Here is an 11,513-nt window from a genome sequence, read left to right on the forward strand (position 1 = left end):
TGTGTGTGTGTGTGTGTGTCTGTGTGTGTGTGTCTGTGTCTGTGTCTGTGTGTATGTGTGTGTGTCTGTGTGTGTGTCTGTATGTGTGTGTGGCTGTGTGTGTGTGTGTCTGTATGTCTGTGTATGTGTGTCTCTGTATGTGTGTGGCTGTGTGTGTGTGTGTCTGTATGTCTGTGTATGTGTGTCTCTGTATGTGTATGTCTGTGTCTGTGTGTATGTGTATGTGCATGTGTGTCTGTGTCTATGTGTGTGTGTGTGCATGTGTGTGCATGTGTGTATGTGTGTGTATGCATGTGTGTGTGCCTGTGTGTGTGCCTGTGTGTGTATGTGTGTCTGTGTGTGTGTGTGTCTGTGTGTCTGTGTGTGTGTGTCTGTGTGTGTGTGCTTTGTCTTATTGTGATTTGTTATACCATGTTCAGTTGCTATCCCTGAAAGGCCTGCTCTTTTTTCTTTTTTTAGGAAAACCAAGGAAGAGTGGGTGTATGGGGAGGGGAGCAGAGGGAGGACTTGGAGGAGTAGAGATAGGAGAAACTCTGTAATATATGTAAAGAATAAAAATTAAAATAAATAAAACCCATTCTTCCTTCCCTACTAACATCATTCAGGTCCAGAGAAAATGAGCCTCAGCAGTGGTTGCTGATGCCCTGGCAGGGTGGAACCTGCCTCTTGAAATTTATTTCTGCTGATGCCAGAGCACAAGGCTGCCAGGGGACCCAGGACCAGGGTGAAGAGGCATAGGACCTGCTGCCAAGGAGCCTTCAGCTGAAGGTGTTTCCTGTCCGGGTGGCTTCTGTCTGTGAAGTCCTAACATTAGCTCTTGATGGCTTCAGGGTGGTGAGAGTTTGGCTAGATGATACGAGAAGGGCTAGGGAGCTTTGTGATATGGTGTCACATGTGCTCCTAATTCAGAGATACACAAGAAGAGAGGAGCAAGGCAAGCTGGGAGCTGCTCAGGGTGAAGAAGAGCATGACCTGAAAGGAGCTAAAGGTCCCAAGGTAGGAAGCAAAGCAGAGAGGGCCCACCCACGTTGGCAAAGGCAGGGGGAGATCCTCATGTAGTCCGTCCAGCGGTCCTTCAGGCCCTGACCAGATTCTCACACTGCCCAGCTCTGTTTGTTTCCTAGTGCTGCCTAGGTAACAAATGACCACACACTGGGTGGCTTTAAACACTCTGTTGTACAAGCCAGAAGTCTAAATCAAAGGTGCCAGCTAGGCTGGCTGTGCAGGGTGTGCGGGCTGACCTCACGTGAGTCAGACCTCCTCTCTCTCTTCTCTCTCTCTCCCTGTGTGTGTGTGTGTGTGTGTGTGTGTGTGTGTGTGTGTGTGTGTGTGTGTGCCTGACTGGCTGTCTGTGTGTGTGTGTGTGTGTGTGTGTGTGTGTGTGTGCCTGACTGGCTGTCTGTGTGTGTGTGTGTGTGTCTGGCTGGCTGTCTCTCTCTGTCTCTCTTTCTCTATCTCTGTGTCTCTCTTTCTGGCTGGCTGTCTCTCTGTCTCTTTCTCTGTCTCTCTCTTTCTTTGTCTCTCTCTGTGTCTCTCTCTCTGTCTGGCGCTCTCTCTCTCTTTCTCTCTCTCATTCTGTGTGTGTGTGTGTGTATGTGTATGTGTCGCTGCCTCTCTCTCTCTCTCTCTCTCTCTCTCTCTCTCTCTCTCTCTCTCTCTCTCTCTCTCTCCAGTGTTCTCCCATCTTGTACAGGACTCTAGGGTCTGCAGTCCTTTTGCCTCTCCGAGGTGTCACCCCAGCTTCTACCTCCACTTTTACAAGCATCACTGCTCTGGCTTATGGACCATAACACTGAGTATCTGGTCTTTTCTGTCCCTTACAAGGGACACACCTGCCACTGGATTCATGCCATCCTGCTCTGGGGTGGACTTTCTCAAAGGCTATCACATGTCACAAAGATCCTTGCTTTACTGGTGCTCCATTATGAGATGTTTGTGAGACACCATTGCATGTGGGCGGGGCACAATTCAATTTTGCATACAGGCAGTGAGCAAACAGTTTGTCATCACCATGGTTCCCCTGGATTCTTCCTGGCCTGTAGGGGTTGCTAGTATGATCAACTTGGGGGGGGGTCATTTTCAGTGGTTCCCTAAGCCTGAAGGAAGGAAGAGCATGGGCTTAGGGGCAGGGATGGCTCTGGTGATTTCAGAGTCTCATCTCCTAAATCTGAGCTTCCCTGTAGTGCAGAGCTGAGGTTCACAGCAGAAGATGTGAGGGTGAGGAGAGAAAGCCCAAAGCCCCAGGATACCAGAGCACAGAACCCATCTCACCGAGCTTCACTCTCCTCTCTGGGAACTCAATTTTCAAGATGAGGTTTGAGCATCTACTGAGTTTTGCAGCAGGATGTGTTGTGAGGGATATGAAGTTTCTTGGCTTATGAAGGTTTTAGGGTCATGAGGAGTCAGAGCTGGTGAGATCATTGGGAGCCAAACACCTTAGGACCAAGGTAGACCGGGAAACCCTGCACACAGCCAGAAGGAAGCAGGTAGTACTGAGCTATGATATAAGGATATTTAAGAGTTAGATAGGACAGGGAGACATGGTGTGTGCGTGTGTGTTGTGTGTGTGTGTGTGTGTGTGTGTGTGTGGTGAGCCAAGGTGAGCCTGGAAAATGTTTGATGCAATAAGAAAGTGAATTTTGATTTCCAGTCTGGGGAAGCAGCGTGGGGCTATTATGGGAGTTCCAGAAAATAAATAAATAAAACTTTGCAGAGACATGGAAAGCAACCTTGGGTGCAAAGAAGTCAGAATTTTATTCTGCTCCCTCCGGCGGCTGTGGGAGGCTGTTCAGCCAACTGCAGAATGAACAAATTTGTAGTGCAGAATGATCACTCAGGCGGCTAGAGGGCACAAGCCGGGAGCGGGAGCCGAGCAGAAACCTATTGCCTCACCCTTGAGAGATGATCAGGGCTGAGGTGCGATGGAGGGGAAGGAATGGATGCACGAGGCTTTGGAGGGCGGGCGGCACGCACGGGGCACGGTGACCTCACACAAGCCCGCTTGGCAGGCCTGTCTCTAGGTCACAGAGAAAATGGACGTGGTACACTTTGGAAAGCGTGGAACACCTCGCCCTGGCAGGGGCTAGTTTGAACTGGATCCTGAAATGCATGCAGCCTCTCTCATCTCCTCCCGGGAGTCTCTCCTCCCTGCTTTCCTTGCCTGTAAGCAAAAGAGAGAGGGGAGGTGAAAAACAGACACATTAAGTGCCAACGCTTACGTTAATACAGCATTAAGGTTGAAAATGTAATCTCCTAGGAGTCAGGAAATTCCGAACAAGGGGTTTCCATAGCAACTCAGCCACACTGCTCCTCTGTCCATTTGGGCCCTGTTTTCCTTGTTAAATATGATCCCGTCGTATATTATATTTTAACCAGCTAAATGTGCTACCCACAGCACACAGAACTCTAGCGATGGCTCACGAAGCTGCCAGAAATGAGTGTGTGTGAGTGCATGTGTGGCAAGGAGCAGGTGCCTGTAGAGTGAGCCTGACATAACACAGCCACATCCTGGTATCTAATAAATGAGTCGTAATTGCATTAAGAACAGCTCCCTGATACATCAGTAAACAAGGGCTCTGCAACCTTTGTGCTCAGAAAGGGTGGATCAGAGTGCCCACTCTGGGTGGGTGGTAGGCACAGTAGGACTCCTCCCAGACCCCAAGAGGAAACACCAGTCTCCAGCCTGAATGCTCAGGAGCCTTCTTAGATGGCGCTGTCAGGATGTGGGTCAGAATTACCTGGTCCACTGACTCTTCATGAGCGCCAGCCAATCAGAGATGATCTGTCACTGTTCATTAACATCCCCCGGGTTCGCCCACACAGCAAACACACGCAGAGGAAATGTGACCCCCCTCCGCCCCCACCAAACACACACAGCACAGTGGACAAAAGCTTTCTATGTGGCTGCAGGGATGTTAGGAAGGGAGCTGGGAAAAATGAACCGGAGGTGGGGCAGTGGGATGACTAAGTAACAGAATGTGTGAAACAGCTGCCCCATAATGCAGTGGAAAAAGGCTGGAATTTTTGACTCAGACTGCTGGGGCTCAGTTATCTCCCAGACATGTGGTCTTCAGCAAGCCCCTTAATTTCTCTTCATCTTAGTTTCTCATCTGCAAAATTGGGATAAAATTACCATTAACCTCACACAGGCTTGTTGAGGGATTAAATGGGATAATTGATGCACAAGCTTGCTGGAAACATCTAAATCCCGAATACACATGTCAGGCTGCCAGGGAGCTCTAGAAAGCCATGCTGCCTTCTGGATTCATACACTGGGATCTAGAAATTTTGAGCCTGATTCTGAGATTTTTCCAGTGTGTTCCAGATGTATTATAGGGTCTAGAACAAGGGTAGCCAAACACTTTCTGGGGAGATTCAAAGAGTATTATGTTGAGCTCTGGAGGCCACATTGTAACTTCTCTGCTCTAGGCTGTACATAAATAACTGAATGAAAGAGAGTTTCAATAAAGCTTTATTTTCAAAACCAGGAAGTAGACGGAGCTTCTGATCCATGGGCTTCAGTGTTCTGGTCCCTGGTCTACAATTTTCTATGTAGGGAAGTATGTGGTAATTGTGAATATAGCTCTTCTGCTGAGAATTCAACTCTTTCTCCTACCTCCACCCATCCCCACACAGACATAGCCTCTTTTTCTAGCCAACTTCACCTCCTAAAAGCACTGAGCATGACCTGCAAGGAGTAGCTGCATTAGCTTCCCGACCCTTGCCTGCCTCTGTCATCCACTGGAAGACTCTACAACAACCAGCTCTGCTACCCAGTGAGTAATCCTTAACGGTGCAACAATGTGAACAGTGTGTGTGTGCGTGTGTGCGTGTGTGTGCGTGTGTGCGTGTGTGTGTGTGTGTGTGTGTGTGTGTGTGTTCTTCCAACTCATTTGAGGCTTCTAAAACAGTCTGGAACATGATCACCTCACCCCATCTGTGCCCACTTCCTGGCATGGAGTCATTCAGCTTCCTCTACAGGTGTAAGGGTAAACCTGGACAGCATGTGCAGGTGCATGGAGCAGGTGGGCAGGAGGGTCTAGCTCTGGTGAGATAGTGTACAGCTTCTCTCCCTCTGAGGGAAAAGCCCTGTGTCTCCATGAGCAAGCATTCATGTTAGTGACACAGAACAGCCTCTGCATGCTGCCCTCTGGGAGCCTCAGCCTCCTCCAGCTTAAGATTCTAGAAGCTTCCAGCAGTGTGGCAGACTTTCAGCTTTCATACTGGCAAGCTTTCCTCTTCCTCCTCCTCCCCATCCTGGGCTGAACAGTTGGGCAGAACCAAGTTGTGTAACTCACCTCTGAGTCACGCTTCCCCAGCATGGTGTCTGTTGTGTATCCTACGGAACAGAGCTTCCTTGCGTCATGAGACCCAAGCAGGTGACCTCTCCAGGAATCAGGGCCAGTTGGTGGCTCTTATCCCAGAACGTCAACTAAGACGATACTACTTCTAGTTACATTAATAGAAGAATATATGTGAGGGTGTGTTCAAGCATGCGTGGTGAGGCTCCCAGGGTAGCCACAGCTTTCTGCATACAAGTGTAGGGGCAGACTGTGTGTGTATCTCTGTGTGGTTTCCTGTGTGCACACATGTGGTGAAGTTCTGCAGACATGTGCATTATAAACACACGACTTCACATTGAGGTGTACACATGTAGCTGGCTCTATGCCTATACCTAGGTGACCTCATACATGGTCTTGTGGGAGGGTGCTCCATATATGGGTCTAAGCATGCATTCCTGTGCATGTTGATGGTTGCCTGTTCCTATATATGCTGTGTACATGCCTGGGAATGTCTGCTGCTCTGCAAATAATTCTCTCTGGCTCTGTGTGTGTCTTTAATGGACATCTGTACTTTTTCTGGGGAACATGGTGGCTTCCATTCTCCAGCCTCAGGTGAATATTTCATCCCCTTGCATTGTGGTGACATTATCTAGTGTTCCTATGAAGAGCCAAGGCCAGGGATGACAAACTTCAGCTGGCGGCAGAGCTCAGGTCCTAATGACAGAGCCTTGAAAGGCAAGCCACCCCACAGTGTCCTGGGGGCAGACTCCCCACACTGGTGCTTAGTGTCATTAGGAGCTGATAAGTCAGTCCCTTCTCCACTTCCTCCAAGAGTGTTCCCCAAGTTTAAGGCCTGCACGGGAGTGGCATGGACGGAGCTCATGGTTTCTCTCTACTTCCTGGGGAAGCAGGGTCCTTCTGAGAGCAGAAGGTCACTATATAACCCAGGGCAACAAGGCAATCCTGGCTTCTCTTCAGGTAATGGGTATGTGAGCAAGGCAGCCATGTTGAGAAGCAGCAAGGACACAAAGCTAAGAGGCAGTGAGTGTAGCCATCTTCCAGAATCTTCTAACAGTGCAATGGGTGTGGCACCCCCAGCTGCCTTTCCCAGATGAAGAACCTGAGTTTCTAAGAAGGCCTCACCCCAACCCACCCTGCCAAATGTGTGACAGAGGTTTATCCAGCTCTGGGCTTGGGGGTCCCATCTCAGATGCCTTCACTGATTTCCTATGGGTCTTTGATTCCTTGAGGATGATGAGCAGCCCAGCTTACACTGGAGAACCCTACAGGGAGCTGCCACTATTAAAGATGTCTGGCTTTGTATCCCCTGTACACTTCTCAGGAGTGACTGAGTGCTGGGTACAATAGAACCTCTTGGACATCTCAAACCGTCCCCAGTAGTCTCCACACCATCCTCTGCAAGAAAAAGTGTGGGCTTACTCCAGGAAACAGGCGGGCATGAGTCAGGTAAACGGATTTAAAAGGAACTCCCACACACCCCTGCTGTGTAACCCCTGCGTGGGTTACTTAGTCTCTCTGGGCCTGTTTCATCCCATGGTGATTCAGACCTCTTCTATGAATGCTCCATGCTTTCAAGATGACTACTTTAGGAAGCTCATGGTGACTAGAGGCCATGTGACCAGATAGTTCCACAGTACAGGGAGAGAGATTTGTGTCTGTCTATGCCTACTGCCTCTAACCCCATGCGGTCTCCTGGTAAGTGATAATGTTTCTGGGTCATTCTCAGTGTGGTAACGTTAAGGACTCGCTCAGCCAGGCGGTGGTGGAGCACAGCACATCTTTTATCCCAACATTTGGTAGGCAGAGGCAGGCAGATCTCTGAGCTTGAGGCTAGCTTGGTCTATAGAGAGAGTTCCAGAAGAGCCAGGACTACACAGAAAACACACATGCACACACACACACACACACACACACACACACACACAACACACACACACGGGGGTCAGGGGGACTCACTCTAGCTTGTAGGCCTATGGCAATTTGACCAGAAAAGACACAAATTCAAGCTTCAGGGTTAGGATGTGTAGACAGTATGCAAAATAAACAGTAAACTGTTTCTCAGACACCCCACAGCCCTGTTTTTCACTGGTTTCCATGCTTGACCCAAATACCAGGAGCCACAGGTGAAAAGAACCAAGTGCCTTGAAACAGGATGGTCTGTCAGCCTTAAGGAAACAGCAGGTTAGTTGTGTCACCACCACGTGGCACTCATCCAGCTGCCTGGCCTGCAGGGAGGCTGCCCCTGCACCCAGCCCTGGTCCCCTCATTTCCCAGCTCTCCTGCAGCTCTCGTTACAGCTCCTGGTTTAAGCTCGTCCCTTCCTAACCTACTCTCTGAGTGATGGCCCAAGAGGGTCTTCTCTCTGCTTACCCCTTGCTTACTGGTCCACAACTCCACGGTGCTCAGTAGTACTTTGAGGTGGAGGTGACTGGCCACTCTCCCTCTCTACTCCCTGGAGTGCAACCCTCCCAGCTCTGCTCTGCAACAACAAGATGCAGGTGGGGCTGGTGGCCTCCAGAGTCTAGCTCATCAGTGATCCATACTCTGACCAGCTGCACTTGAGAACCCATGGTGCCCCAGTCTATCTCCTCTCGCTCCTCCAAGCCCCAAGACTTGTCTTCCTCTCTCAGCCTGGGTGGCATGGCGGGGATGGGGGGAGTCAGTGAGCCTTATTCCCTCATTCCAGCCATCCCCACTCCTCCTCCTGCTGGCCTCCCATGCCAACCCTGGCACGGGCATCAGGCGCCGTGGAGGGTAGACTGCTAGCTGTAGGATAAAAACCTTCATTCATGACAGTCTCAAACCCCTGGCTCTGGAGAAACAGAGATTTGCTCTGGGTCTGAGCTGTCGCCGGGGGAGGAAAACCGATCCGCAGAGCGGCGCTGCTTAATGCGCCTCTGTTCTGCTCACCTGGCAGGCCAGCACAGCAGCCTGCTTGCGCCTCTGAAATCCTAGCTGGCCTCTGGCTGGGAGCTTTGGGGACTGTAGGGGAGACACTGGGTAGAGTGTGCCAGCCATGCACACCCAGCCAACTCTACACCCAGTCAGGGCCAAGCGCCAAGAGGAAGGTCAGTGACAGCAGCCACTCCCACAACCGTGTGAGGACCTCAGTCTCGCTCAGTTCTCCTTGGGGGCTAAGTATACACTGCAGAGCTATACATAAGGATGGTGGAGCATAGGTCCTGAGAGCCGAGCACTGTTTCTTGATTCTTTTCCAGTGTGACAGACTTCCTCATAAAAGTCATGAAGTTGTATGCTAATGAGATTCACATCCCCAAACCTCTCAGTTGGTCCCATAGAGATCATTCCCATACATTTCTTTTTTTTTTTTCCGGAGCTGGGGACCGAACCCAGGGCCTTGAGCTTGCTAGGCAAGTGCTCTACCACTGAGCTAAATCCCCAACCCCATTCCCATACATTTCTAACATCTCCCTCCACCATGGGAAAAACCTAGTCCAAATAAGAGCGTCAGGCACACCCCCAGGCAGTGTGGCATGGAGTATGGCTGACAGAGAGTGGATCATATTCCACATATACTTGATTTAAAAACACTTATGACTGTTTGCAGAATGTGTTTTACTGATGAGAGCTATCGAGCTCAGAGAAGCCCCACTCAGGTCCTTTCTTCTTCCACAATGAAGGATCATCTAGCTGGGTATGCAGCAAGCCTGCAGTTTCCAGCCTCCCTTTCAGCTAAATATTGTGTTCTCTAAGCATTGACACTAAAATGCTAACCAAGATGTATGGACTCTACTAATTGCCACTTGCAAGCATGTCTAACCCATAGCCATTGAGCGACATGCAGCCAAGCTAACTATGAATACAGCCCCAAAGAAAATGACAGGCATCCTTAAACGTTTTTGAGAGGTTCATTGTTGTTTCGTTTTGCAGTTTTGAAGGGAGCAAAATCAACAATGCATGGTGGGTAGCAAAGTCATTCTGCAGTGTCAAAAGGGCTGGACATCCCGACATGTGCTCTGTACCCTCAGCAGATGTTCCTGGAGGCCAAGATCTGTCTTTCCAACTCCTGAGCAGCAGCTGCCGTCACTCTTCAAGGTCACTCGTTTGGCCAGCACCTCATCATTTGCTTTGTCTGTCCCAACAACACTTTGTCCATACTTCTGTGATGCAGGCAACCTGTATCACTGAGGCCATCTGTATCCCAACAGATGCAAGTTAAAGCCAAAAAGGCACCATGTGCCTTAGGATCTGGGTGCCTTTCATGTCTCCAAGCATGGGGCCTGTGGTGTGGACAAGGAACAGTTTGGGGAAATGAGACCCAGAGCAGTGTCCTCCATAACTCTCCCTCAGGTGACCTGACACTCGGCACCCTGTTGCCTCATGAGGACCCCCAACTCCACACTTACACCAGCATCTCCTGTAAGCCTAATCCAAGAACAACCCAGATGAGAGATGCAAACTAGCTGCTCAATAAAATGCCAGTTGAACAAATGAATGTACCCATCTCTTAAGTGACTTTTTCAGCTCCCTAAGCATCTGGGCTCTCTTATTGAGCTGTCTCTCAACACACAAGCCACAAGAGGCTGATGCCCAGCCTAGTAGATAGGTAAAAATCCTCAGTTACACGAGGAAATGGGGTACCAGATCTCTGACCACCCTGTGAACAGGTCTCTGTAACCTTTCCTTTCGCTGGGTGATGTAAGCAGCCCTGAGGAGCTTGTGTGGGCAGGTCAGGAGAGGTGAGAAGCAGGGTAATCCAGGGCTGCTGGCAGCCAGAGAGTCCTTTGCAAAAAGACAGTCTTGTTTTGCCTGAGCTTTTTCCTCATGACTTCATTCTGCGACAGGCTCTGCTTGGATCATATTTTTTTGATGGGCCCCAGCCCCAGCTGCATGGAGAAAAATGACCTCGGAGCCCATCCCAGGGTGGCCATGCCAGGACAAGCAGGGTCTGTTCACTGCCCCGGGGCTGAGCGCCTTGCTTACCACCCACCGCCCTGCAAAGAGGCTAATGCAGGCAAACCGTACCGCAGTTGGAAGAAGTTGCACAGGCCTGTGGGCTCCCCATCTCTCTGACTTCTGTTTTCTCAACAACAAATGTCCAGCACAGTTCACAAGGTCAGCAAGGGTCCAGTGAGCACAGCCCAGGCTTCACTCACACTGCCTGCGACTTCTCCCACATTCACCGTCCCAGAAGCCCACTTCCGCCTACCTGGACAGGCACCTGAACTACACTGCACCCTATCTGGGTCCCCACAGACAGGAAGTGAAGAAGAGAGACGCCCCTGCGTTGAGGACTGCACAAAGGAATGTGTGTTGACGGCACTATGGGCGCTCAGAGGAGGGACCAATGAATCCTGCAGGCAATATTACTACCTCAGTCTTCATGAGCTGCAGTTTGCCGAGCAAGACCTGAGGACTGGATATACTGCAAGCAAGGAGAAAGAGACACACTGATTGTCCATCATCATGTGTCCAATGCAAGAGGTGGGGCATAGAGAACAGAGGGACAAATAGGACAGCATGCATTTCCTACATCAGTAGAATTCCAATGTGGTCCTGGGAGGTCACGTGACACAGGCACCTGAATCAACCGCTCTGTCTCCCTATGTGGACTATCTTTTCGCTCATTGGTTGGTTTACTTTGGTCTGTTGCCACGTGGTCAAATGATGGCAGCTTCAGCTTCCAACATCTCGTTCACCTGCTGCCAGGGCAAGAAAAGCTACCATTCGCTGAGACTCTTTCCTCTTCTGTCCTACAGCCCCCAGAGAAGAGACATGGATTCAGATCTCAGACTGGTCACTTCCAGGGACAAGAGAGTTTAAGAAAAGTCTCCATCAGATGGGATGAGATTTCCCTAGTTGTTTTACACTGAGGCTGGAGGTCAGTCACCTGATACCGCAGACCTCTGACCGATACCCAATCCCGGGATTTCGGTCAGATGGCAGGAAGTTGGAAACCAGGCATGGTTACTGCATTGGCAATGGTCAGACCTGGCACAGACACCTACGGGGCATGCAAGTGTGTGCTGAGGGATGGTGTGCTGAGAGCAAGACACAAGTGGCTCAAGCAGAATTGAAATAGAAATGTCAAGCCTCGGGAACCAGACAGGAGCAATCATCTCATAAACTCTAGATTGGGACCCAGACAGGAGCAGTCATCTAGACCTGAGGCTGATATGAATCTTTGAACCACACTTCATCACATAGGGAGAATTCCATGCTAGGCAAAAGGGGCATGTGATTTTCACT

The 11,513-nt window shown here is 50.1% G+C and overlaps 1 long non-coding RNA gene across 3 annotated transcripts; it reads left to right on the forward strand.

Annotated features, from left to right (window-relative positions):
* The first annotated feature begins 896 nt into the window (after positions 1-896).
* LOC102552347 (uncharacterized) lies at positions 897-9,755 on the forward strand. 3 transcript variants are annotated; one of them, XR_015639617.1, is made up of 3 exons: positions 897-996; positions 4,636-4,775; positions 9,195-9,755. It is a non-coding gene; the product is annotated as an uncharacterized LOC102552347 (long non-coding RNA). The 3 variants fall into 3 exon arrangements; XR_015639616.1 differs by lacking the exon at positions 897-996 and adding an exon at positions 2,082-2,486; XR_015639618.1 differs by lacking the exon at positions 897-996 and adding an exon at positions 2,082-2,314.
* The last annotated feature ends 1,758 nt before the right edge of the window (positions 9,756-11,513 follow it).

This window comes from Rattus norvegicus, chromosome 16 (genome assembly GCF_021556685.1).
Source record: "Rattus norvegicus strain SHRSP/BbbUtx chromosome 16, alternate assembly SHRSP_T2T, whole genome shotgun sequence".
Taxonomy (NCBI): Eukaryota; Metazoa; Chordata; class Mammalia; order Rodentia; family Muridae; genus Rattus; species Rattus norvegicus.